Source organism: Bos grunniens, chromosome 5 (assembly GCF_055505025.1).
Source record: "Bos grunniens cultivar Pamir isolate PY7600 chromosome 5, Bosgru_T2T1.0, whole genome shotgun sequence".
NCBI lineage: Eukaryota > Metazoa > Chordata > Mammalia > Artiodactyla > Bovidae > Bos > Bos grunniens.
In genome coordinates this window covers 88,301,916-88,329,498 of record NC_141169.1, presented here as the reverse complement: position 1 = coordinate 88,329,498, position 27,583 = coordinate 88,301,916, and the positions used below count along the sequence as shown (strand labels likewise).

Sequence of the window (27,583 nt, the reverse complement as noted above, 5' to 3'; positions counted from 1 at the left end):
AAAGAGCACTGTTTCCACAGAAGAGATACCTGGTGGCCTCATGAAGTGGGGGGAAAGGCCAGGTCTTTTTTAACAGTGCTTCAAAGCCTGTCCAGGCTCATTCACTTTATGTATTCCAAAATGAATTCCCCTCACAGCTGGAATGTTTAGAATCAGCAGGGCCAATAGATTTTATCCACTGCCCACAGCCCTAGTGTCCATGTTCCCATTAAACACATCTAATTCAAACTGAGGGAGGCGTGTATATCTCAAACCTAACTCTCAGCTTAATTCCTTCTGTCTTTTTAAAAGCTGCTCTTCCAGAATGAACTATAAATCAACCACAGCTAATTTGCACATTGAACTGTTTATGTGTTTTTAAAGAGGAGCTTCTGGGAAGAGACAGAAAGAAGATTTAATAAACGGAAAAGCTGCGAAGCTTCCAAAACACATAAGTAAAATGTAGAGACAACATGTGACTCCAGCCATCAGGAAAATAGACAACAGGGCAGTGATGGGTAACTTCTTGGGGAAATGTGATGAGTGGAGCCTTCTTCCCAGCCTCCTGGCAGTTATTAACAGTGGCGTCCTCATTTCACTACAGCCTTGAGCAGCTCTGCTCTGAGTCGAGGGGCTCAGCCTGTGGCTTCAGGGTAGATATTGGACAAAACCACCACTCACCACCCAGGCAATTTCAGGGGCCATCTGCCTCCTGCCTCTATAATTGATGTTATATGCACTCTTGTCTTAACTCACCTATGATTTATGCATCTTGTCATCTCTCTGTACCTCCTCTAAAGCAGTGGTCTCCAACCTTTTTGGCACCAAGGACAAGTTTCATGGAAGACAATTTTTCCATGGACCAACTTAGAGAGGGGATTGTTTGGAGATGATTCAAGAGAAATACATTTATTGTGTTCTTTATTTCCATTATGATTACATTAGCTCCACCTCAGATCATTAGGCATTAGATCCCAGAGGTTAGGGACCCCTTTTCTAGAGGCATCTTTGGGTCACTAGATTATTTTTTGTGGTATAATTTTTGTTTTAACAAATTCCTACTTGTCTTCATCTTCTGTGTCACCCACCTCCCCTGACTTTAAGGTTATATCTCTGTTGCCAGTACCCTGGCTTTTCTGGGGGAGCTGAGACTCAGAATTCCTGCCTTTGAAAAGTCATCCCACAGACACTTACGTCTGCCAAGCTGAAGGATGCATTGCTGTGTCATCCTTAGGGATCAGGTTCTGTGAAGTAAGCTACTGCTTTGGAAAGTGTGGTCCACAGACTGGTGTCCACTTTTGAACTACATGTTACTGGTCTGAAATGAGGGCAGCAGAGAAGTGAAGAACAAACATTTCATACTTTTACAACAGTCTGGCATTGCCGCCACAGCTAAGCATGTGATTGCTTTTCCAATAATTCCTTTCACATTTATTTTAAAGAAGTATTGGTCTCTGATGGATTGCACATTTTAGAAGTTTTCACTGCTGTAAGGACAGGGCTAGTTAGTTCTTCCAGTGCAGTTTATGTTGTTGTTCAGTCACTCAGTTGTGTCCAACTCTTTGCAACCCCATGGACTGCGGCAAACCAGGCTTCCCTGTCCTTCACTATCTCCTGGAGCTTGTTCAAACTCAGGTCCATTGAGTCGGTGATGCCATCCAACCATCTCATCCTCTGTCACCCCCTGCTCCTTCTGCCTTCAATCTTTCCCAGCATTAGTCTTGTCTTAGGAAGGCATGCTAGATCGCACCCTGCTGAGATCATCTCCACATCCAGTTCTTCCCTCCTAGTCATGCACGGTGGAATTATTTTTTCATTCTTCCTCCATGAATGCATTTAATTTTCCAAATTTTAGGTCTCAGTGGAGCATGAGCAATCTTTGGTATTTAAGCTGAACACACACAGGGTCTCCTCTTCCCCAGGGTCACTCTTCTTGCTTCTTTTTTATTATCCCTGGTGGCTCAGACAGCAAAGAATCCGCCTGCCAATGCAGAAGACATGGATTTGATCCCTGGGTAAGGAAGATCCTATGGAGAAGGAAATGGAAATCCATTCTGGTATTCTTGCCTGGAGAATTCCATGGACAGAGGAGCCTGGTGGGCCGTAGTTCATGGGGTCACAAAGAGTAGGACATGACTGAGCAACTAACACTCTTAATGTGCATAGCTCCATGCCTTTAAAAGCCATAACAGTCTTGCCTTCTCCATCAGCTCTCCATACCCTGAGCTTGCCTCCACACCCGTGGCCTTTCTAGTCCCAGGAGCTCACAGCATATCTAAACAGGTGTGAAAAGGGTTGGATGACACCCTGTCAGTCATCAGACTAATTCCAGGGAAGTTACATGCCTTCCAGGCCTTAGTCCTCCATGACTTTTCATAAAAAGTTAAAATCCATTCATTTGGAAATAATTTGATTTTGCAAATACAGAATAACTTGATGGAAAAAAATAAAAGCACCATTCAGAGCCTCTCTACCTCAACTGTTTAGCGAAAGCTGTCACATGAGGGATGAGTGACATATTTGAATGAGTTCTGGGGTTTCTCTCCACACGGTGCAAACCCTGGATCCAGCAGGAGGTGAACCAGCTGCAGCTTGTCATATATTAGTCAATTATCCTAATGATTTTTTTTCCCCACTAAAGAGCATGAGTCTAGGTGGCTCTTATATGAAGATTTCTCTTTGTCTACTCACAAATATTAATTGGATTCTCTCCATGTTGACTGTAACCTCTGGGGTTTGGGGGATCACTGCAGGTGCATGAGGGCTGGTGGAGGGGGAGTTGGAGACTGGCGAGAAATGCCTGCCTTCTCTGCATCTCCGGCTCCTGCTCCAGTGAGAACAGCATTTGATTAGTCCTTTACAACCTGTTTCTCCTCAGATACAAGGAAAATATCGGAAACCACTGTGCCAATTCTGGCTGTCGCTCCTTTTGAACACTGTAGGATCTGCTGGAGGAATGTGAAATAAATCCAAAAAAAGGCAGCTTTATGGATCTTTGAATGTGGTGTCACAGAAGGAAACTGTCTTAGAAATCAGTGCTCAAACTGGACAGTTTGTTAATTCCAGGAAAATTTTTCTTGTATTAGAATTAAACTTTAACCTAGTAGTAATTTCAAGCCAATGCCCTCCACTCAGTATAAAATGACAGTGTTACTGAGACATAATTGAAATCTAAGACCTACATGCTGACCTCTCTCAGTAGCCTCTCTTCTTTATGGGGTCCATGCAGCCATCATTCCAGTGACTGTGTAGTAACTGCTTCTATGTTCTGAACACATGTTGATGTAAATGACAATTTTTTTCTTAATTTTCTCCCTAGACTTAAATCAATATTAATTGTTGTTCCCTATTCTAACTCATCTTTGCTCAGAAACTTGCTCAGTGCTACACTGGTGACTCGTCAAGTCTATTAAACCAGTATGCTAAATGACTAATCTTATCAGTTTACACTTTAAACTATGCTCACGAACTCTGCTATGCCATTGCCTCTGATGAGATGGAATAGAATGATTAGTTTCTATTAGGGCATTATTAATAAAAAATGTAACTTAAAGCACATGTCCTCATAGAGTATTTCAGGAATGTTATTTTCCTATATAACGGAGGTCTCATCTATATACTTCAGTGGTTTATTATTGAATCAGGAGGATTTCAGAAAGAAAGCAAGCCTTCATTACTCTTCACTTTAAAAAATAATTATGTCATGTTCTCTTGCTTTATATATCACTATGTAAATACAAAACAATAGTATTTTACAGTAGTTCTAGCTATGATGGGGGAGGAGTGAGTAGCCATGCCATGATTTAGTAGGAAGAGAAATGGCATAGGATTCTGCAGAATTCACTTCTTATATGGTTTCTTCTGCTAAGAAATGGGGCCATGGGTGAGCTAGTTGACTGCTCTGACCCAAAGTTCTCATTTCAAAAAGGTAATGGTCACTCCCTCAGATCATTTATGGGCTTTCATGTCAAAATCAAAGAGTAAATGTGAATACTGTAGCTTGGACCTCAAAAAAGAGATGTTAAATTTGCCAGTTTAAGAATAATCCACATACAGAGATAAAATCTGACTGTTTGTTAGGGAAGGGAAACTGCTGTAGAACATTGGGAAAGACATTCTTAATTCCTTGAATGTACAGGGTATTTTTGTTTGGGCCTTCTGGAGTTTTTCCCTTCTTTCCTTTTCCAGTTGTGTTCATTTCCATTCTAGGATCTGTATTCATACAGGGAAGGCACCGTACCCCTGCAGCCCTGGGTGCTGGCAGAGGTGTTGAGGCTGGGATGGTTACTCTTCATCACAGCCCTCGAGCGGCATATTGGGGAAGCTTCATCCCTCATGTTAATGTATGGAAGTGCATGGGCAGTATCTTCTTCCAAGTTATTAGTACGAATCCCTTATGTTGCAAAGACTCAACTCCTCTGGGTTTAAGAAAAAGGAAAGGGCTTCTGAGTTAACTGTAACAGTGACAGTATTGACTATATGTGGTAGCACCTCTGGCAGTGGGAAGAGAGCAAATAGGGTAATCATTATTTAGCTCCGTTACACCTGTAACCTGCCTTCACTTGTGCTCAGTCTTGTCCAACTCTGCAACCCCGTGAACTGGAGCCCGCCAGGTTCCTTTGTCCATGTGGTTTCCCAGGCAAGAATATTGGAGTGGGTTGCCATTTACTTCTCCACAGGATCTTTGGATTTCCCAAGCAGTAATACTGGAGTAGGTTGCTATTTCCTCCTCCAAGGCATCTTTCCAACCCGGGAATTGAATCTCCTGCACTGGCTGGTAAATTCTTAACCACCAAGCCACTGGAGGCCGCCTAACCTGCCTTCCCCTATCACTTAAATTGTTGCTACAAAAGACTTACATTGTTTAAGCTATAAGAATCATGTAGCTTAAACAATAAAGTGTTTTACCCAAGTTGTTTCTTTAGGAATTGGGAATCAGCTATGTCCAGTTTGAGCTTGAGCTGGTGAAGACTGGTAAAGACCACTAACCCTCTAACTCGGTATGCACGAGTGTCTGCTTTTGACCTTTTGACATCACAGGACCAAAAACCTTACCGTCAAAGCATGCTCATACCACCATTTTCTGAACAGGTGTCCTACAAAGAAGCCTGTGGTTTATTGCACCTGCAGAGAACGGCACTTATCTCTTTCTTATTCCAATTACCTTTTCCCATGCTCGCCACACCTCAGCTTTATCCCATAAATATCTCAAGCCTCTCACCCTTGGGGAGATGGATTTGAGATTTGTTCTCCTGTCTCCTCACTTGGCTGCGTTAGGAATAAACACTCTTTTTCCTGCAAGCCTTGGTGTCTCAGCATCTGGCTTGCTACACCTGGGACAAAAGAACCTGCTTTGGTAACAGAAGTGTCTTCCAGCATCACAGAAATCTCGCAGTGGCCGTGACCGCCCAGTGGACTCTGGACCTGGGTCATAAACTTAAATGCCTGTAGGGGCTAAAGAGGAAAAACAGATGAAGAATGACAGAGGGATCACAGGGACTGGTGGGGAGCAGAGCAAACTGGAGCTTGCATGCTCACTCTAGCCTGCTGTTACCACATGGGAATATAGACTCAGTTACAACTGAGCTTCTAATTTTTAAAGAGAAAGCAGAGGACTTCCCCTGTGGGCCAGTGGATAAGAATCCACTTGCCATGTAGAGAACAGAATTTTGGACATGGGGAGGGAAGGAGAGGGTGGGATGAATGGAGAGAGTAGCATGGAAACATGTACACTACCATATGTAAAATAGATAGCCAGTGGGAACTTGTTGTATGATGCAGGGAACTCAACCCAGGGCTCTGTGACAACCTAGAGGGGTAGGATGGGGTGGGAGGTGGAAGGGAGGTTCAAGAAGGAGGGGACATATGTATACCTATGGCTGATTAATGTTGATGTATGGCAGAAACCTACACAATATTATAAAGCAATTATCCTTCAACTAAAAACAAGTAAATAAATAAATAAATAAAAAGAATCCACCTGCCAATGCAGCAGACAGAATCCCTGGCGTGGGAAGAACCCAAGTTCTGTGGAAAAACTAAGCCTATGTGCCACAAGTACTGAGGTGGTGCTCTAGATCCCATAAGCCACAACTACTGAGCTCCCCGTGTTGCAACTTCTGAAGCCCACATGCCCTTTCACTGCAACAAGGAGTAGCCCCTGCTCACTGCAACTAGAGAAAGCCCATGAGAAGCAAAAAAGACCTAGTGCAACTGTAGATAAATAAATAACAACTTAAAAAAAAGAGAAATCCGAGATCCACAATTTTTATGTGAAATCATCTGCTTGCAAATGTGGGCTCAATAATATTGATAATAATAATTTTAATAATATACACTGTACATATGAAAGACGACGTGTCTGTCAGTTAGATTTGTCTGTGAATGGTTAGTCTGCGCCTTCTGCTAGATCTTCTTTCCCAAGGAAGGAGTTACCAAACCAGGTTAACTTGCCCGACCAGCGCTCAGCAAGCCAAGCCCTGAGGTGCTGATATTTGTATAGAAAGGATTTCTTCCAGGCAGCCAAGTGAGGAGAGGGGAGAACAGATCTTCAATCCACCTCCCCAAAGCTGAGGGCTTCAGGATATTTATGGGTTATAGAAACAGGCTTCCTAAGTGGTGCTAGTGGTAAAGAACTGTCTGTGGATGTAGGAGATGTAAGAGATGTGGGTTTGATCCCTGAGTGAGGACTATCCCCTGGAGAAGGGCATAGGAACCCACTCCAGTATTCTTGCCTGGAGAATCCCCTGGACAGAGGAGCCTCGTGGGCTTACAGTCCATAGGGTTGCAAAGAGTCGGATGCCACTGGGCCATTTACAACAAACAGAGAAACAGGGTGGCCTGAGATGTGGGGAAAGATGATTGGAGGTGAGAAAGATGACGCAATCGCTGCTCTGCATTGGCGTATCTGAGTTACCTGCTTCTTCATGGGACACATGTTCAGAAACCAGTGGCATTAGCCTGATCTGTGGGTGGAGCTTTTGGCTCTCTGACATCAAAAGTTCATCCAGCAGACGCTCATTCAGACCCAGTTGAATGGTCAGTGGTCTCAATTAGTTTGAACTTGGCAAGACTACTCCCCCACTCCTGAAAAAAAACAAAAACAATAACACTTATTTCTATAGCAACCCACACAGCGAGATGTCTGAAGGAGCAGTTAAACGAATCTTGAGATATGCTTGCCTAAGCTACCTGAAGCTTGGAGGCTATGCAACTTACAAGAACACTGAAAGCAAGTTTGGTCAGGGAAGGCAGGTTTCAAGATACTAATACCTATTCAGCAAGTTATATTTTAAGGTATCTAACTGGTGGCTGCCCTCAGTTTCAGCCCTCCCTAGCTTTTGACCATTCCTCAGTCTTGATGGAAGAGGGCCGAAGACTGCTCTGAATACTTCGTGATGAAGAAAGGTGCAGGTGTAACAAAGGTTGAGAAATGAAACTTTGAACTCACTTGGAAATATGGCTTTGTCCTGGGCTTTGGACTTATGCTCTACATAATCCAGATCTTAGTCCCTTGGTCTGCTGTTTTGGTGCTATTTTAATAGCACATTTTATTATTTGATACCCAATTAGAAGTAGAGGGAAGAATGATCACTCAAATTTTAATTAATTCTATACATGGATTTTTATTTCCTGAGGAATCCAGGAGACTAGTCCTGAGAACCAGTCTGGTCCTGGCACTTCTGAGGATGCTAACTGTAGCCAGATGTTGTGTATATAAATTTCCATTTCCGCAGAAGCATTAAGGTACATGCAACAATAGGTATTAACAATAGCACAAACTCCACCACTACAGCTAATGTACATTCCTAAGCTACATGGTTACTTAAGGCTACTCTAGCTACTGAATCAATTTCCTTTTTCCAATTTCCTGAATCAATATTCCTAGCAACAGCCATGGCAGTCTCACTTGTTATGTTGCCAAGGGCAGACAAAAGATTCCTAGTCATATGTTCTTGTGATCCAGTTCCCCATCATGGTAAAGGTATTGTATGAAACATATGCCAAAATCTGTCTTCTTGATATGCAGGCAGGTAAACATCCCTTCTTTTTCTGGAGAGCAGTTTTAAAGAACCAGTTCAGTGCTGAGTCATGTTGAAGTTACAGACAGAAGGAGAGTGTACCTTAGTAGGCAGATACCTCTGATTCATCAACTATTTTGACATGTAGAGACCCAGTGTTGCTTATTAGAATCTCAAAGATGTACACTGGAGGCACACAGATTGCCAGACATATTGTTAAAATTTAGACCTTTATTTTTAGGGATTTCATCTAAAATATGGTTAAGTCAGGGGTCAAAGTAAGGCAGTGTTCAGAAGGAATAATTTAATCCACAAATGGGTAGAGGTGTGGATTGTATCCTCGAGTCTGATACAGTTCAGAAAATTTGAGTTCTCAGTAATACAGGAATGCAACTGAAAAATCTACAATAATCACCCAGCTCTATCTTTTCTTCAGTGGTTAAAGCAGAAGTATTGATACAATGTATATTAGACAGGAGGCAAAGTAGGCCCTTCTGGTTAGCATAAAGCTTAAGTTATATTATGTATAAGCCAGATCAACTTCTCTGTACCTCAAAATGTGAGGATTTCCTCCACCAGGTCCCCCTTTTAATTGCAGATCTTTCAATAGAAAGCACTGATGAGCAAAATATTGGGTTGGCCAAAAAGGTTCACTTGGATTTTATCATAACATCTTATAGAAAATCCCAAATGAACTCTTTGGCCAACCCACGATTTGTCTCTCAGTGCCTGGGTGGTCACTGCCTACCCTAGGCGCATCATATCCCTTGGTATCAGGCTTCTTTTTGTTTGTATATATGTGTACACACACACACACACACACACACACAAAACTAGTTATACACAGTGGGGTAAACTAATCGACATAGTGAAAAAGCACAGAGGTATGCTGACAGGGAAATATTTCATGACCTGTGCATTTATCAGTTATATAAAATTGTCCCATAAACATTGCACATGTATTTTTTGCATTAGACTTAAAATAAGCAGTGATATATGTCATGAGTCGTTATACTCTGTGACAACTTCACAAGATAATGTTTTTCCTTCTGAACACTGGGGCAAAAATATAGCCATAAGTCAAACAGTAGTTTTCAATTTTCATAAGGAGACAAACATTTGATAAACAGTACAATTGAATTAGTAGAATGGGTCTTACAGACCTGGTGTGGACTCTTGGATCAACTGTCTATTATTGCTGTCATCTTTTTAACTTGATGTGGGTGTTGTTTCTCCTCTGTTTGAGCATTGTTTTAAGGTGAGTTTGAGGTCAGCAATTTTTCTAGAGACCAGTACAACACAGAGGCCCTTCTTAAGTGGGAAATATGAATTCAAGAGTCAGTTCCCTTCGGTTTCACTGTGCATGAACTAGTTAAGAAAATCTAATAAGCCTGCTGCAAACCTAAGCGTTTCCAATTTCTGGAGGGATCAGATAGAAAGAAAAACTAAAAGCTTCAATTCTACTTGCAAAAGTAAATTTTATCAGTTGTTTTAAGTTATAAGTAACAGAAAAAGTTCCCTTGTATCTGGAAAACACCAATGAAAAGTCAGTAATAGTTCAGAGAAGAATCATAAAAAATTATAACCATATTCATCAGTTCATTCAGTCCTGTGTAACTAATCTTTGATCTTAATCTTTTGTTAACAGTTTTATGAAGCTGTCAGATTTTCCTTTCAAATTCTCTCTTTCTTTTTTTGGCTATGCAGTGTGATGTATAGGATCTTAGCCCCCTACCAGGTATGTAACTGGCATTCCCTGCATTACAAGTGTGGAGGCTTAACCACTGGGTCACCACGGAAGTCCTAGAATTCTTTAATTTCTTAACCAGTTCACCTGTATGATTTGAAAGTTTTCAGAAACCTGTCAAAAAATCTTTTCTGTGAATATTCTTGAAGATAATGCATTTTTTGCAAAAGGATCAGAGTAAAACAGTAACTGTCTATGAATGATGAAAGTGAAGTCGCTCAGTCGTGTCTGACTCTTTGCGACCCCATGGACTGTAGCCTATCAGGCTCCTCCGTCCATGGGATTTTCCAGGCAAGAGTACTGGAGTGGGTTGCCATTTCCTTCTCCAGGAGATCTTTCTGACCCAGGAATCAAACCCAGGTCTCCTGCCTTGCAGGCAGAAGCTTTACCGTTTGAGCCACCAGGGAAGCCCAACTTAAAAAAGCAGTTATAAGACCTGGTTACAATGCAATTGACAAAGTTGGTTATTGCTGTGACACACGACATCGTCAGATAATAACTAGAATTAGGATTGACAACATTATACCAGTACATATCCAAAGTTTAGAAATTTCATATAATTTCTAGAACACTTATATTAATGACATTTACCCATATAATACAACCTAAGAAGGTTTATCACCATTCATTTGACAATGCTTCCCATGTAATTTAACATACAAAATAAGCCTAATTAGTTTAATTTTTCTTCCTGAGATGCTTCAGGGGCCTTCTGAAGCATCCCAAAGCTAGCTGGAGGTCAAAAGAACTTCAATTAAAATTTGATCTTTGGGAGGTTTGCCAAAAATATCAAAAGGATATTTAAATACTTGGTCAAGTCAAATCACAGGTCACTATGAAACAATACTTGTTCACTTAAGCAAAGTGAAATAAAAGATTTCAAAGACACAGAAAGTTACAACAGATCACTTAAAAGTTAAAAACAAACTTAGAATCCTTTATCAAAAGTATCAAAAGTTTTCCAAAAAAATGTTGTTTTCTTAACAAAGAGAAAACACCTTACCTTTAATATCAAATTTCATTTACTTAATTAAATTCAATCTAATCCTACCCAGTTCTGACCATGCACATTCCTTTCTCAGAGTTCCTTTTCCATAAAGCTTCCACTATTTCCAGTATCCATATTAGTTTGTCCCTTATTTTCAATTTAGAAATAACCAGTTTTAGGGCAAAACTACTTTCTTTTCCCTTAACAAATTACATTTTCGTTCCTCATACCTTCTTTTACTGAAAACACACATCCTACTTTTCTTGCATACTGAAATCTTTCCTTTATTCATGGTTTTAATTACATATATATTATAATTTTAACCCTTAAAAGCCTTAATCTTCAGTGAAAATCAGGAAGCAAATAATTGTGTACTGTTTGTCATGCCAGCTTTTCCTGAATGGCAAGCTTATGAACATATTCTGTAACTTCCAGAAGCCTACGTTTTCTTATAGCAAAATGTCTTTCCTTAGTGTGGTACAAGACATGTGTCCAATAAGCCCAAACATCTTTAGTCTGTCTCTAACAAGAAGACAAAAGTAGACCAAACTTAGGAAGCAAGTTTAGGAAGTAATGTTCCTGGAAATAATCTGAATATTCAATGAAGTCTCATCATTCAACTTAATTCAGCAAAAATGTAAAGGTTTCAAGTTGAAAAAAAGAAAAAACAACCAAAACTAGGAGACACTATTTTTAACTAAACAGTACTAAAATATGATTATTCCTAAAATGTTTGCCCCTGAACTCTTATATCATTTACATTACTTTACTTAAAAGTTTCCATCTTATCTAGTTACTTTAATTGCTGATAATTTCTTTAGCAAAAATAAATGAACTTATTTGACTTTTGGTAAACCTAGGTCCAATAAATGAATTATACTTAATATTGATGACTCTAAAGCCATTTCTGCATTAATTAACCAATGACTTAAGATTGTTTTCATTCATTAAAGTTTAACCTTAGATCATAAAATAATTTACAAAATTTGTGCTAGTTTATATTGCATTTAGAAATATTTTATTTGTAAGCTCTTACTTTCTCTTCAGCCCATTAAATAGAGCTCATTTACAAATTAATTTTGGTAAAACCATCTTGATGTAAAAACAGACATACATATACCCCGATAGACATAGAGATCTCACAGTTTCCTGGCTTGAGTTTAAAAAGAACTTCTTCTCGCTTTTTCACCTTCAGTCTCAGGAATTGAACATGTTTAGATAACAGTGGGATAGGGGTTCCTGAGAGCCCTGGTAGAATACCTTTCATCACAAGGACACAGGTTGAGAAATGCAGGTGTCTCCCAGAAAGCCTACTGTCTCTAACTGTATATGCAAACCCAGTTTTGGAATGTCAAAAGAGCCCCATCTTGGCCATTTTCTCTGAAGCCAAAGAACACTGTGGCCACGTGGTATTACAAACAAGAATCATCTTTTTTTTTTTCTCAAGGATTAATCATTGAAAATCATCCAGTTTGGAAGAATACAGCCTAGAAAGCTGCAAGGGGAAATCAAATGAACCTTTCCTATTTTGAAGGGATTTTTGTTTCCAGGTGGCTACAGTAACAAAGTCTTTCTAAGGGTCCTGGTTGTATCCTGGCAGTGTGATGCTTAGAGAAACTATAGGAAACCAACATGCAAGTGAGCCCTGTTGAGGTGCCAATGCCAACTGCTTTGTTGTGAACATCAAAGGCTTGAAAATATGTGTTTTCATAAAGGGAGTCCCTATCAGGCTGTTACACATCTCAGGCAGATGCCCGACACCTCCATAAATTCCCCAGTCACCTGGGAACATCCCAAAGGACCAGAGGGAACAGTACTTTTCTTTTTGAGTCAGAAAACCCTCATAAAGTTGATTCCTAGGAGAATATTTCCACATCCACCAAGAAACTCAGCCACAAATAGCCAATTGTTAACAAATAAGACAATCAGATATAGATGGACACTGTTGTTCTGTCGCTGAGTCATGTCTGACTCTTTGTGACCCCGTGGACTGTAGCACACCAGGCTTCCCTGTCCTTCACTATCTCCTGGAGTTTGCTCAAACCCATGTCCATTGAGTCAGTGACGCCATCCAACCATCTCATTCTTTGTAGCTGCCTTCTTCTGCCTTCAGTCTTTCCCAGCATCAGGGTCTTTTCCAATGAGTCAGCTCTTCACATCAGGTGGCCAAAGTATTGAAGCTTCAGCTTCAGCATCAGTCCTTCCAATGCATACTCAGGGTTGATTTCCTTAAGGATTGACTGGTTTGATCTCCTTGCTGTCCAAAGGACTCTCAGGGGTCTTCTCCAGCTCCACAGTTTGAAAGTGTCAATTCTTTGGTGCTCAGCCTTTTTTATTCTATGCCTGAACAGGGATAAATGACTTGAGGATGGAGGCCAAGTTGGATTATCTCAAATATGCTGCTGGAGACTCAGTTTTTTGCTGGTTGATTTGTTTCACCATTAAATAGATGCTTTAACTGCCTTGGTTGCCCTCTCCTAGGTTGATAACCAGGGGAACAACTGTTACATACCAGAAAACGAAGGCACTCACTCTATTATTTTTGATCAGCATTCTGGTGCTGATATCACAAAATAGACCAACCAGGTCAGTTGGAGAATAAAATTGTGTTAACTCTCTTACTCCCCAGATTTTTTCAGATATGCACTAGAAATTGCTTCTTGTAATAAGCCCATATTTTACTTTCTGAAATTGAAAAATGTGATAAAAATTTATCAGGAAGGAATAAATTTTCCTCTGCCCTTCTAGATTCTTCTGCCTGGTTTAAGAATTAAAATGACATGAGCCAGATGAACAGGAGAAAATCAACAAAATTTAATAACATGTTTACATGGGAGAGGGCTTCCCAGGTGGTGAGAGTGGTAAAGAACCCCCCTGCCAATGCATGAGACATGAGATGTGGGTTTGATCCCTGGATCAGGAAGATCCCCTGGAGGAGGGCATGGAAACCCACTCCAGTATTCTGGCATGGAGAATTCCATGGACAGAGAAGCCTGGCAGGCTATAGTCCATAGGGTCTCAAAGAGTTGGACACGACAGAAGCAACTTAGATACATGCACCCATACATGGGAGAGACCCAAGGAAACTGAGTAACTGGCCCAAATGGCCAAAACTCTCACCTGAAATATTATCCTCAGTTGATGGCAAGAGAGGGTGTTGAGGGAAATGATTTGGGACCGCAAAGGGGAGGAAAGCAATTGACAGAAAGCAAATGTTTAGTAAACAAATGTTTGCTGAGAAGAGAGCAATTTTAACAGACTCTGCTAGGTTTCTCCCTGTCTACACACCTAGTTCATACTATAGTTATCCACGGTGATAGCTCCCTTCCTGGAACAGGTCCTTTATTTACATTCTTTAGGTAGCCACAGAGAAGGCTTCTGTTTCTTAAAAATAATAAGCCTACATTTATCCTCATGCAAAAGAAGCACATTTTGGGATGGCAAATTTTGCACTTCTATGTAAAGCATCATGTAAAAACTATACAAAGCAATCCACACTGTGGTTGGACATTTTAGCCATGTGATGTTATTTTTTTTCACATTTTTATTTATTTATTTTTGACTGCAGTGGGCCTTCACTGCTGCACATGGGCTTTTTCTTGTTGTAAGCGGGCACTACTCTCTAGTTGCAGCTGATGGGCTTCTCACGGTGGTGGCTTCTCTTGTTTCGGAGCACTGACTCTAGGGCTTGCAGGCTTCAGTAGTTGTGGCACGTGGGCCTAGTTGCCCCATGGCAGGTGGAATCTTCCTGGGCCAGGAAGAACCCATGTTCCCTGCATGGGCAGGTAGATGGTTGACCCCTGGACCACCAGAGAAGTTCTAGCCATGTAATTTAGATAAAGTTGACCCCCTTCCTGTTTCAGAAGCCTGATAAGGCTAAGGAGAGGTGGTAATAATGATGTGAAATAATGTTATTGAGTGGGAAGTTTGTATTTATTGTCCTGGAAATCATCCCTCCCATATTCCTCTCTTTCTCTGGCTAACACTTTCCTTCCTCCCTTTAGGGAGGATCCACCTCTGTATTTCCTCAAGGGAAATTAGTGAAGGTTAGCAGCCCTGAGATCCTTGGGCTCCAGCAGAATGATTCAATGCTTCTAGAGTGGAAGGAACACTGAGCATATCTGGACCTGACAGGGCTATGTCGACCAGTATGTGGCTTTCTCAGCGTTGACTGGCATGCACTGAAAAGCCAGTGCATGCCATCAATCTGCTGGGATGCTGGTGTCTCCAAAGACGCAAGTGAGAACTATCAACAGTTAGGGTCCATATCCCCTCCTCACGCCTAACATTTGTTTCAGACCCCCAGTGTTTGGACACAGCTGCAACCTGACTTTGGAGAATTGGGAGCCCACACTAGAAATTAAGTTGTTACGGAATAATAAAGAAAATTGCATTTTGCACACCTGTGTTTGTGGTCTGAATTTCATCCATTATATAAAATATTTGTTTTCTTTTCCTTATGACTGAATTCCCATGGAGTTACAAGAGGACATAACTTCTAGATGGAGAAAGACTCTTTATAGTTATAATGGCAGTCCACAAAATGTTCATTGTTGGATAAACAGGCTTCAGCCCACCTGGTCATTAAGTAAATGCTACAAAATCTGGACCAACGTCAGGTTTTCCATGCTGAGATGTGGAGAGGCCATTTTGCTATTACGGAAGCAGCTTGACTGAAAAAACAAACTACTCTATCAGCATTAAATCCAGTAATAGTTACTATTTCTATATCCAGTAAGAAAGTGTGCAGACAGAGCAATATGTCAGTGAACTTTCTGGTCAGAAGAAAATCCCATGCAAAATAATTTGAGGAGTTGGGGAGGATATTTTAGTAAGATTTTATGCCTCTGGTTGGGCTTCCCTGATAGCTCAGTTGGTAAAGAGTCACCCTGCAATTCAGGTAATCCTGGCTCCATTCCTGGATAGGGAAGATCCCTGGAGAAGGGCTAGGCTACCCACTTGAGTATTCTTGGGCTTCCCTTGTGGCTCAGCTGGTAAAGAATCCGCCTGCAATGTGGGAGACCTGGGTTCGATCCCTGGGTTGGGAAGATCCCCTGGAGAAGGGAAAGGCTACCCACTCCAGTATTCTGGCCTGGAGAATTCCATGGACGCAACTGAGTGACTTTCACGTGCCTCTTGTGGCCACAGGGGAAGGATTAAAATTTTAGGATTATCTCACTTTGATGTGTTGACCTATGACAAATAGCCTGCCAGTTATTTCTCCAGCAAGGATGGGTTTATTCAAGATCAACAGAGAGCTGAAAATCGGGGCCTGCAAACATGGTGAGGGGCTTCCCTGGTAGCTGACATGCTAGAGAATCTGCCTCTGCCTGCAACGCAGGAGACCCAGCTTTGGTCCCTGGATCGAGAAGATCCCCTAGAGAAGGGAATGGCATCCTACTCCAGTATTCTTGCCTGGAGAATCCCATGGACAGAGGAGTTTTATGGGCTACACTCCATAGGGTCACAGAGAGCTGGACAGGACTGAGCCACTAACAGACGCACACAAATACAATAAGTCATGTGCAGTCCCCATATGGCAAAGCAGGGAGAATGCTTTTATAGAGAGGACAAGGAACTTGGGAGGGCCATAGTAAACTAAGAGGCTGTGTCTTTGTTTGACTGACTCCTTGCCAGGAAAGGAGTTTTTCTTCTTCCTGTTGAGCTCTGCTGTTGTTGCAGGGATTGGAGGCGCCCCCTTCTGGTAGCGCAATTCTGGATAACTATTAGTATGAACTAGGTGTGTAGACTGGTAGGCTGCGGTCCATGGGGTCACTAAGAGCCAGACATGACCGAGCGACTTCACTTTCACTTTTCACTTTCATGCACTGGAGAAGGAAATGGCAACCCACTCCAGTATTCTTGCCTGGAGAATCCCAGGGAAGGGGGAGCCTGGTGGGCTGCTGTCTATGGGGTCGCACAGAGTCGGACATGACTGCAGCGACTTAGCAGCAGGAGCAGCAGGTGTGTAGACAGGGAAAGGGAAAGGGAAAGTGAAAGTGAAGTCCTGTCCGACTCTCTGTGACTCCATGGACTGTAGCCTACCAGGCTCTTCCATCCATGGGATTTTCCAGGCAAGAATACTGGAGTGGGTTGCCATTTCAGGGAAGAACCTAGCAAAGTCTCCTTTGCCTTCCTCCCTTTTGAGGTACCAAACCACTCCCCCCAATATACTCTTGTTTTTAGCTGAAGATGATTTTAAGGTGAGGATTTTAACCATTTTGGTCAGTTACTCATTTCTTCTGTGTTTCTCCCACGTATACATGTTGTTAAATTTTGTAAACTGTCTACTGAAAATTGCACTTATCTCACATGCTAGTAAAGATGGTGATTGCAGCCATGAAATTAAAAGACATTTATTCCTTGGAAAGAAAGTTTAACCTTAGTCATAACTTAATAATTAATAAAGTAAGGCTCAAAATTCTCCAAGCCAGGCTTCAGCAATATGTGAACCATGAACTTTCAGATATTCAAGCTGGTTTTAGAAAAGGCAGAGGGACCAGAGATCAAATTGCCAACATCCGCTGGGTCATCGAAAAAGCAAGAGAGTTCTAGAAAAACATCTATTTCTGCTTTATTGACTATGCCAAAGCCTTTGACTGTGTGGATCACAATAAACTGTGGAAAATTTTGAAAGAGATGGGCATACCAGACCACATGACCTGCCTCTTGAGAAACCTGTATTCAGGTCAGGAAGCAAGTTAGAACTGGACATGGAACAACAGACTGGTTCCAAATAGGAAAAGGAGTAAGTCAAGGCTGTATATTGTCACCCTACTTATTTAACTCATATGCAGAGTACATCATGAGAAACGCTGGGCTGGAGGAAGCACAAGCTGGAATCAAGATTGCTGGGAGAAATATCAATAACCTCAGATATGCAGATGACACCACCCTTATGGCAGAAAGTGAAGAACTAAAGAGCCTCTTGATGAAAGTGAAATAGGAGAGTGAAAAAGTTGGCTTAAAGCTCAACATGCAGAAAACTAAGATCATGGCATCCGGTCCCATCACTTCATGGCAGATAGATGGGGAAACAGTGGAAACAGTGGCAGACTTTATTTTTCTGGGCTCCAAAATCACTGCGGATGGTGACTGCAACTATGAAATTAAAAGATGCTTACTCCTTGGAAGGAAAGTTATGGCCAACCTAGACAGCATATTAAAAAGCAGAGACATTACTTTGTCAACAAAGGTCTGCTAGTCAAGCCTATGGTTTTTCCAGTGGTCATGTATGGATGTGAGAGTTGGACTGTGAAGAAAGCTGAGTGCTGAAGAATTGATGCTTTTGAACTGTGGTGTTGGAGAAGACTCTTAAGAGTCCCTTGGACTGCAAGGAGGATCCAACCAGTCCATCCTAAAGGAGATCAGTCCTGGGTGTTCATTGGAAGGACTGATGCTGAAGCTGAGACTCCAATACTTTGGCCACCTCATGTGAAGAGTTGACTCATTGGAAAAGACTCTGATGCTGGGAGGGATTGGGGGCAGGAGAAAAAGGGGACGACAGAGGATGAGATGGCTGGATGGCATCACCGACTCGATGGATGTGAGTTTGAGTGAACTCCAGGAGGTGGTGATGGACAGGGAGGCCTGTCATGCCGTGGTTCATGGGGTTGCAAAGAGTCGGACACGATTGAGTGACTGAACTGAACTGAATCTGTCTCATGTCAATTTATCCTTTGACTGGAGGGATACAGGAAAATTTCCTCCTCCAATAGCCCTTTGTGTCATATGTTTGGGACTGGTAGAGATCTTCAATGCACACTGTCTCTTTAAAGACCCAAGTTTCATTCATACATTTGATTGACATTAAATAGTATCCAATTATTTTTATTTTGTGATTATAACAGGAAGTCGACAAATCCTTCACTTCCTAAGCCACCAGTTGTGATCTAACTGGTTCTGTGATTCCATCTGATATCACTTCTCCAACACCAACTTAGTGTTCAACAATTCAAATCAATTTTGAACCTATTTACTTGAAGTAAGGGGTTTCCCAGGTGGCACTAGTGGTAAAGAATCTACCCTGCCAATGTGGGAGATTTAAGAGACGTGAGTTCATTTCCTGGGTTGGGAAGATCCCCTGGAGGAGGGCAAGGCAACCCACTTCAGTATTCTTGCCTAGAGAATCCCCATGGACAGAAGAGCCTGGTGGGCTGCAGTCCATTGGGTCATGAAGACTCAGACATGACTGAAACAATAGCAAGCACGCACTTGGAGATAGTGTCAGGCTCTTCAGCACTTAAAGACTGCCCCTACTTGAGATGCAAATTCTGGGCCACGAGTCTGTCTGAAACTGAGGAGGACCCTGTGGGATCCTCCTGGGTACAAATCCTTTCCACATCCCCTCCCCCAATTCTTATTTGGAGGGAATAGGCTTTATTCAGCCTCCTTGACCTTCCCTGAGTTTCAGAGGGAAGATTCAAACAGTTATTCCATCTGACATTAGCAAAGGGAGGGAATGCAGAAATAGCAGGAAGCACCCAAGAAACAATAGTACAGCCATAAAACAGGGTCCTGGTTCCTCCTCAAGGGGTGTATTTGAGTTCTTCTTCAGGAACTGAGGCCCCCATGCAGGTAGAAAATGGTAACTTCAGGCTGAGAACAAGATTCCTGGAACACCACCATGTTACCTCACTACAACCAATCAGAAGAAAGTCTATGCATAATGGGAGAAAATGAAGACTCTGACTCCCTCCCCAAATAATCAACTGCTATCAACTTCCTTTTTATCCCTTTAAACATTTTCAGGGTTGAGCAGAGTTGGTTCTTGCATACAAATCCACCTTCTTCCCAGATTACTGCTGCTGCTGCTAAGTCGCTGCAGTCGTGTCTGACTCTGTGCAACCCCATAGACGGCAGCCCACCAGGCTCCCCTGTCCCTGGGATTCTCCAGGCAAGAACACTGGAGTGGGTTGCCATTTCCTTCTCCAATGCATGAAAGTGGAAAGTGAAAGTGAAGTCGCTCAGTCGTCAATAAAGCGTCTGCCTACAATGCGGGAGACCCAGATTACTGGCCTCCTGAATAAAGCAAACTTTCCTTTCCAAACAAGACTTCTCTCTCAAATTTTGGCTTTTGAGATGCAAGCAGCCAAACCTAAGTTCAGAAAAATTTCTGACCAACCAGCTATAAATCAGAGGTTTGATAATTTGTTAGAACACAACTCACAAAACCCAAGAAAATTATTCATTTGTGTTTATTTGGTTTATTATAAAGGAAGCAACTGAAGAATGGCCAAATTGGAGAGATACATAGGGCAAAGTGTGTGGATTAGGTAGGTGGCATTTCTATGCTCTCTTCTAGTGAGCCATCTTCCCAACACATCTATATGTTCAACTCAGAAGCTCTCCAGGCCCCATCATTTAGGAGATTTATGAAGGTTTCATTGTGGAGATATATTTGATTAAGTTATTGGCTGTATTGATTGAAGTTGATCTCCAGTCCCTTTCCCCTGGTTGGGGGTTGGATGGAGGAGGAGGGAGGGAGTTGGATGGACTTGAAAGTTCAAACCTCCAAGGATGGCTTAGATCTTTCTGGTAACTAGTGCCCATCCTGAAGCCATCTAAAGGTAAGGATGTCACTAGCATACAAAAGACACTCTTGTCATTCAGGATATTCCAAGGGTTTTAAGAGTTCTTTGCCAGGAACTGGGGACAAAGATAAACTATTAATATTTATTTTTTATTGTACCCACTGGTTTTATCATCTAGTTTACAGTATGGCCAGTATTCCATCTTTCAGCCTCCAGCAAGGTCCATGTTTGTTCTTGCTTGCTATTTCACCTTCTGGGATTTGTACACTGCTCTTAGTTGCTAGATAGAGTCTGGTTGTCTTGCCTAATTTGAAACCCTTGGATCGTATGCAGAAAACAAGTAAGATTTGTGTTGACCAGGAAACCCCACTGGGTTCCTGTTTCACTGCCATTTCAAGGCACACATGCTTGTCTCCCATGTTACTACTCCTCATCTCCAACTTCTTCCCTATACCGCTAAAGGCACCCAGTGTAATATTTTTAATATATATGCATATAACTGGTATATGCAGTTTATGTATGGTTGAACAATAATTAGTATCAAGAAGAACAAAAAGCTTTATTTGAGGTCTTAAGAATTGCAATTCAAGAGACACAGATTCAGGTAAGTTCAGTTCAGTTCAGTCACTCAGTCATGTCCGACACTTTGCGACCCCATGGACTGCAGCATTTCAGGCTTTCCTGTCCATCACCAACTCCTTGAGCTTGTTCAAACTCATGTCCATCGAGTTGGTGATGCCATCCAACCATCTTATCCTCTGTCATCCCCTTTTCCTCCTGCCTTCAATCTTTCCCAGCATCAGGGTCTTTTCAAATGAGTCAGTTCTTCACATCAGGTAGCCAAGGTTTTGGAGTTTCAGCTTCAGCATCAGTCTTTCCAATGAACACTCAGGACTGATCTACTTTAGGATGGACTGGTTGGATCTCCTTGCAGTCCAAGGGACTCTCAAGAGTCTTCTCCAACACCATAGTTCTAAAGCCTCAATTCTTTGGTGCTCAGTTTTCTTTATAGTCCAACTCTCATATCCATACATGACTACTGGAAAAACCATAGCTTTGACTAGACAGACCTTTGTCAGCCAAGTAATGTCTCTGCTTTTTATTTGCTGTCTAGATTGGTCATAGCATTTCTTCAAAGGAGCAAGCATCTTTTAATTTCTGGCTCGTAAAACAAAGAGTGTTTCAGGGAAGAAGAAAAAAGTTGGCTTATAAAGGCAGAAGTCACAAAGATGCACTCTGACATAAAAAACAGAAACAATTGTTTTTAAGGGATGGACGGACATGAGTGGTTATAGGATAAGGGTCTGATAAGTTTCTGGTTGATGTTCTGAATGTCTTCATTAGGACAGTAAGTGGTCAGAAGGTCAGGTATCACCTAGGCTGAGACATGTGTAGATTACACTTCCTCAATGGCTTCCTGGCTCTATTGTAGAGAATTCTGTCAGCAATACCAACTCCATTTTGATTTTCCTTACATGGTACGTACCTTGAAACACGCATACTACTTGTTTTTACAAATGTGTATATTAAAATTTACCTAAATGCTTTTGTACTGTAGCTCTAGTTTTACTTCTTACACATTTCTTTCAACTGTTATTCTTATCATGAGTCCTTGTTACTGTATGCATCTCTAATTTGTAGCTTTGTGGTACCCACCTACCATGTGTCATTTATATGTAGTGCTAGAGAAGGACACCCAACAATCCAATCCTACAAACAGGCTGGACTGCGGATTCCTGTGCATGTACTTTTATGGAATTATATGTGGGTTTCCTTGGGATTTATATATATATATATATATATATATATATATATATATATATATGCAGCAAAGGGATTGCTGGATCTTAGTCTATGCATGCTTAATTTCAGAAAGCATTGCCACTATGGAAAACAGTATGGAGATTCCTTAAAAAACTAAAAATAGAACTGTCCCATGACCCAGTAATTCCACCACTGGGTGTAATTCCACCACTGGTATTCCACCACCAGAGAAAAACAATTCAAAAAGATACATGTGTTCATAGTAGCACTATTTACGATAGCCAGGACATGGAAGCAAACTAAATGTCCATCAATAGAGGAATGGATAAAGAAGAAGTGGTACATATATACAATGGAATACTGCTCAGCCATGAAAAGGAATGAAACAGGGTCATCTGTAGAGATGTGGATAAACCTAGAGAATGTCATAGAGAGTGAGGTAAGTCAAAAAGAGAAAAACATCATATATTAAAGCATACATGTGGAATCTAGAAAAATGGTAGATGATACTATTTGCAAAGCAGAAATAGAGACACAGATGTAGAGAATAATGTTTAGATGCCAAGGGAGAAGGAGGAGGTGGGAGGAACTGGAAGCTGGGATTGATATATAAACACTACTTCAGTTCAGTTTAGTTCAGCCGCTCAGTTGTGTCCGACTCTTTGCGACCCCATGAATCACAGCACACCAGGCCTCCCTGTCCATCATCAACTCCCTGAGTTCACACAAACTTAAGTCCATCAAGTCAGTGATTCCATCCAGTCATCTCATCCTCTGTAATCCCCTTCTCCTCCTGCCCCCAATCCCTCCCAGCATCAGAGTCTTTTCCAATGAGTCAACTCTTCGCATGAGGTGGCCAAAGTACTGGAGTTTCAGCTTTAGCATCATTCCTTCCAAGGAAATCCCAGGGCTGATCTCCTTCAGAATGGACTGGTTGGATCTCCTTGCAGTCCAAGGGACTCTCAAGAGTCTTCTCCAACACCACAGTTCAAAAGCATCAATTCTTCGGTGCTCAGCCTTCTTCAGAGTCCAACTCTCACATCCATACATGACCACTGGAAAAACCATAGCCTTGACTAGATGGACCTTTGTTGGCAAAGTAATGTCTCTGCTTTTCAATATGCTATCTAGGTTGGTCATAACTTTTCTTCCAAGGAGTAAGCTTCTTTTAATTTCATGGCTGCAGTCACCATCTGCAGTGATTTTGGAGCCCAGAAAAATAAAGTCTGATGCTGTTTCCACTGTTTCCCCATATTTCCCATGAAGTGATGGGACCAGAGGCCATGATCTTCGTTTTCTGAATGTTGAGCTTTAAGCCAACTTTTTCACTCTCCTCTTTCACTTTCATCAAGAGGCTCTTTAGTTCTTCTTCACTTTCTGCCATAAGGGTGGTGTCATCTGCATATCTGAGGTTATTGATATTTCTCCCAGCAATCTTGATTCCAGCTTGTGCTTCTTCCAGCCCAGCGTTTCTCATGATGTCCTCTGCATAGAAATTAATATACAGCCTTGACGTACCCCTTTTCTTATTTGGAACCAGTCTGTTGTTCCATGTCTGGTTCTAACTGTTGCTTCCTGACCTGCATATAGGTTTCTCAAGAGGCAGGTCAGGTGGTCTGGTATTCCCATGTCTTTCAGAATTTTCCACAGTTTATTGTGATCCACACAGTCAAAGGCTTTGGCATAGTCAAAAAAGCAGAAATAGATGTTTTTCTGGAACTCTCTTGCTTTTTCGACGATGCAGAGGATGTTGGCAATTTGATCTCTGGTTCCTCTGCCTTTTATAAAACCAGCTTGAACATCTGGAAGTTCACGGTTCAGGTATTGCTGAAGCCTGGCTTGCAGAATTTTGAGCATTACTTTACTAGCGTGTGAGATGAGTGCAATTGATACTGATGCTATGTGAAAAATAGATAACTAATGAGAACCTACTGTATTAGCACAGGGAAGTCTATTCAGTGCTCTGTAGTGACCTGAATGGGAAGGAAATCCAAAAGGGAGGGGAGGTATGTATATGTATGGCTGATTCATTTTGCTGTACAGTAGAAATTAACACAACATTGTAAAGCAGCTATACTCCAATAAAAATTAATTTAAAAAACGAAAGCATTGCCAAATTTCCGGAATAGCTTCACCAACCTACACTTCCAACAGCAGCCTATGAGTTTCCATTTCCCCACAGTTTGTTTCTACGTCCCTCCCCCCACCCCACTTTTTAAAAACAATTTGAAAAGTGTTTTGAAGGTAAAAAATTGTTTTTTGTTTTCATTATTTCTAGTTAGCTCAATCATTGTTAGCCATTTGGTTTCTTGCCTGTGAATTATAACAGTTCATTTCCTCTGCCTATTTTTCTACTGGATTTCCTGTCTTGTTTTGTTCTAGTTCTTTATATGTTCTAAATAGCATTTCCTCATTGATTTTGACATTACAAGAATATTTCCTAAATCTGTTCCAATTGTTTTTTAGTTTTGTTTAAAGTAATCTTTGAATTTAAGTTCAAATTTTCTGTACTTCTTGTGCCACTAGTGTGATTTCATAATTTCCCAGAAATGATTCATGTTGCGTAGGTTTTCTCAATTTGCTATTATACTGTTTGGTGGTGGTTTATTCTCTAAGTCATGTCTGACTTTTTTGCAACCCCATGGACTGTAGCCCTCCAGACTTCTCTGTCCATGGTATTCTCCAGGAAAGAATACTGGAATGAGTTGCTATTCCCTTTGCCAGGAAATCTCCCAGACCCAGGGATCGAACCCTGGTCTCTTGATTTGCATGCAGATTTTTGTGTGTGTGTGTGTGTGTGATACCAACTGAGCCACCAAGGAAGTCCCATTATATTATTACTGATGTTATTGTAGTTTGTTGTGTCTGAGTTAGTTCTTCCCTTCATTCGGCATTTTGCTTATTTTTTCCAGTTTTATCAGAAGTTTATCTTACTAATTTTTTCAAAACAAGTTTTTGATTTTAAAAGCATCACTATTTGTTGTGGTGTTTTTGTTCTATTTCATTGATTTTTATCCTTTATTATTTTTATTATTAATTATTTTTATCCTTTATTTTGTATCCTTCCTACATGACTCTTTATGTTTAGTTGTTGCTCCTTTTCTGGTTTTATTTTGATTTGAGTGCTTTGTTCATTTATTATTATGCTTTTTTAATTTCCAATAAGTGTATTTAAAGCAATAACTTTCCTTTTAAATACAGCTTTAGTTGCATATCAAGTTTTTGATGTTTTAATACTATTTAGTTTAAAATATTTTATAATTTTCCTTATAATTTTCTGTTAAACATAATGATTCCTCAGTAGTATGATATTGTGCTTTTGGACTTAGGAGATTTAGAAATCTATCCTCAGGTAGATTTTAAGTTGTATTATATCATGGTTAGGGAACATAATCTCCAAGATACTGATTCTGTGGAATTTATTGAGACTTCCTTTGTGACTGAGTATATAACTAGTTTTGTAAATATTTGCATGTGTTTTAAAGGAATGTTCGTTATTTGGGGATATAAAGTTTTATATATCAATAAATCAAAAAGTAACAATATGTTATTTAGCTCTTCCATGTAGTTACTTATTTTGGAGTCTGTTTGACCTAACAAATTTCTGACAGGGTGATCTTAAAATCATAAAGTGTAAAGATTAAGATTTACTGCTCAGATTTCTGATTCATTTATATATTTTGTGAACATATTGGTAGGCTGATATATGTTCATGGTGAATAGCTCTTCTTGATCTGTCTTCCTCTCAACAGTATGCTATTCTATGTCCTTTCTGTTATTAAACCCCTTATTTTTCTTACTTGTTATATTTTGCATATGTAATATGTCCAATTGGTTCTTTTTTATGTCTTCTTATTTGGGCTTTGGGTTTGTAATATCCTTTCTTATTTCCCTAAGACAGTTATTCAGATTATTTAAAATTATTCTTTGGTTTTTGTCCATTCATTCTGGACATTTCTCTGGCACTGATTGTTACTTTGTTGTCTTTCTTTCATAGCTTTTGCTTTTCTAAGATGGAGCCATAAATTTCTTTGGGTAACCAAAAGTAGTGTTCTGACTGCTTACCACTTAAAAGCCAATAAAGAGGCAAATTGGTGGAAAGGAAAGTTTTATTTTGGATGCTGGCAACCTAGAGGGGAGGGGCAGACTCCTATTCAATGGCTGACTCTCCCATCCCTGCCCCCACTGACACTAAGTGGGCAAGAGCTTTTTATAGGCAGAGGGAGAGGGCTACATGCAGAAGCAGCAGTCAGCTCTGACAGTCAGCCTGAAATTAGTCATTTAGTGGTCTGATCAGCAGCATCTTGATTAAAAACAGTTAGTCGTCAGCTTCAGGATCTATTTTTTCCCATTTCTTGGTGGTCAGTTCTCAGAACTGTGGCAACTTGTCGTGGCTACAGTCTGGTCAACCATGTAGTTAACTTCCTCCATGATGGGGGTTTCAGAATATATAGCTGTTGCAGAGGAACTAAAGGTACTTGACTATGCTTAGTGACTACATTATTATTATTTAGTCTTGTTGGACTCTCCCTTTGTTTCTGCTTTTTCTCACTTCTCTGATTAAACTTACTTCATGGCTAAAGTTTTTCTACAGACAAAAGGAAAGCTGAGGACATGGGGGACAAGGACCATAGGATCCTGCATCACTTTATTTTGCGTTCATATTCCTTAGAGTTGTTAGCATTTCTAGGGATATGTATATTGGGGCAAGAGGTAAGGCCTAATCGTGCCTGTGGGTTGGGGCAGGATTTCCTCAAGATTGAGGGCTTGTGCCCTGACATTTCTCTTTCTTAAGAGATACCTTGATCAGTTGTAACCACCTGGCCACTTGGTTAAGAGGGTAGGGTGGGAGGAGAAAGCCTCAGAGCTTAAAAATCTCTTGAGCATTGCTCACAACCGGCTGCTTGAATATTCAATGCTACCGCACAATCCTTTGTTGTGGTTGTTCAGCTGCTCAGTTGTGTCTGACTCTTTGTGACCACATGAACTGCAGTCCACCAGGCTTCCCTGTCCTTCACTATCTCCCAGAGTTTGCTCAAACTCATGTCCCCTGAGGCAGTGATGCCATCCAACCATCTCATTCTCTGTCACCCCCTTCTCCTCCTGCCTTCAATCTTTCCCAACATCAGGGTCTTTGCATCAGGTGGTCAAAGTATTGGAGCTTCACCTTCAGCGTCTCTTTCCAATATTCAGGATTGATTCTTTTAGGAGTGACTGGTTTGATCTTTGTGCTATCCAAGGGACTTTCAAGAACCTTCTCCAGCACCACAATTTTTCTGGTTAGCACTGCTAAACTCTGTTCCCTGCTTACTTGTTGCTTCTTCCTTAATTCTTCAACTTGGTCTCTTTCTTGGTCTTCATATTAACTTACTGAACACATTGTCCCCACTTTTACTTCTGTGGCATCTCCAGGGTTGAACTAGGGAGGGGGATATGGGAAGAGAGCCACCCCAATAGTCTCTACTCCACCTGACAGATGTGATCCTCCTCAGTTTCCCCCAAGAACACCCAGACCCTAGTACCTTCCACTCCAGGCCTCTGTGCCGAGTTC

General features: G+C 41.1%; 1 long non-coding RNA gene across 2 annotated transcripts in view; it reads left to right on the top strand.

Moving 5' to 3' along the window:
* The window catches only part of LOC147372572 (uncharacterized), a 225,846-nt gene that overhangs the window by 122,424 nt on the left and 75,839 nt on the right, over positions 1–27,583 (top strand). The window contains exon 4 of one of the 2 annotated variants that reach the window (XR_015164884.1): positions 2,858–3,499. The exons of the other annotated variant lie outside the window; for it this stretch is intronic. This is a non-coding gene — a long non-coding RNA (uncharacterized LOC147372572). Of the gene's footprint in view, positions 1–2,857; positions 3,500–27,583 lie in introns of those variants that run through there. 2 annotated transcript variants of the gene reach the window in all.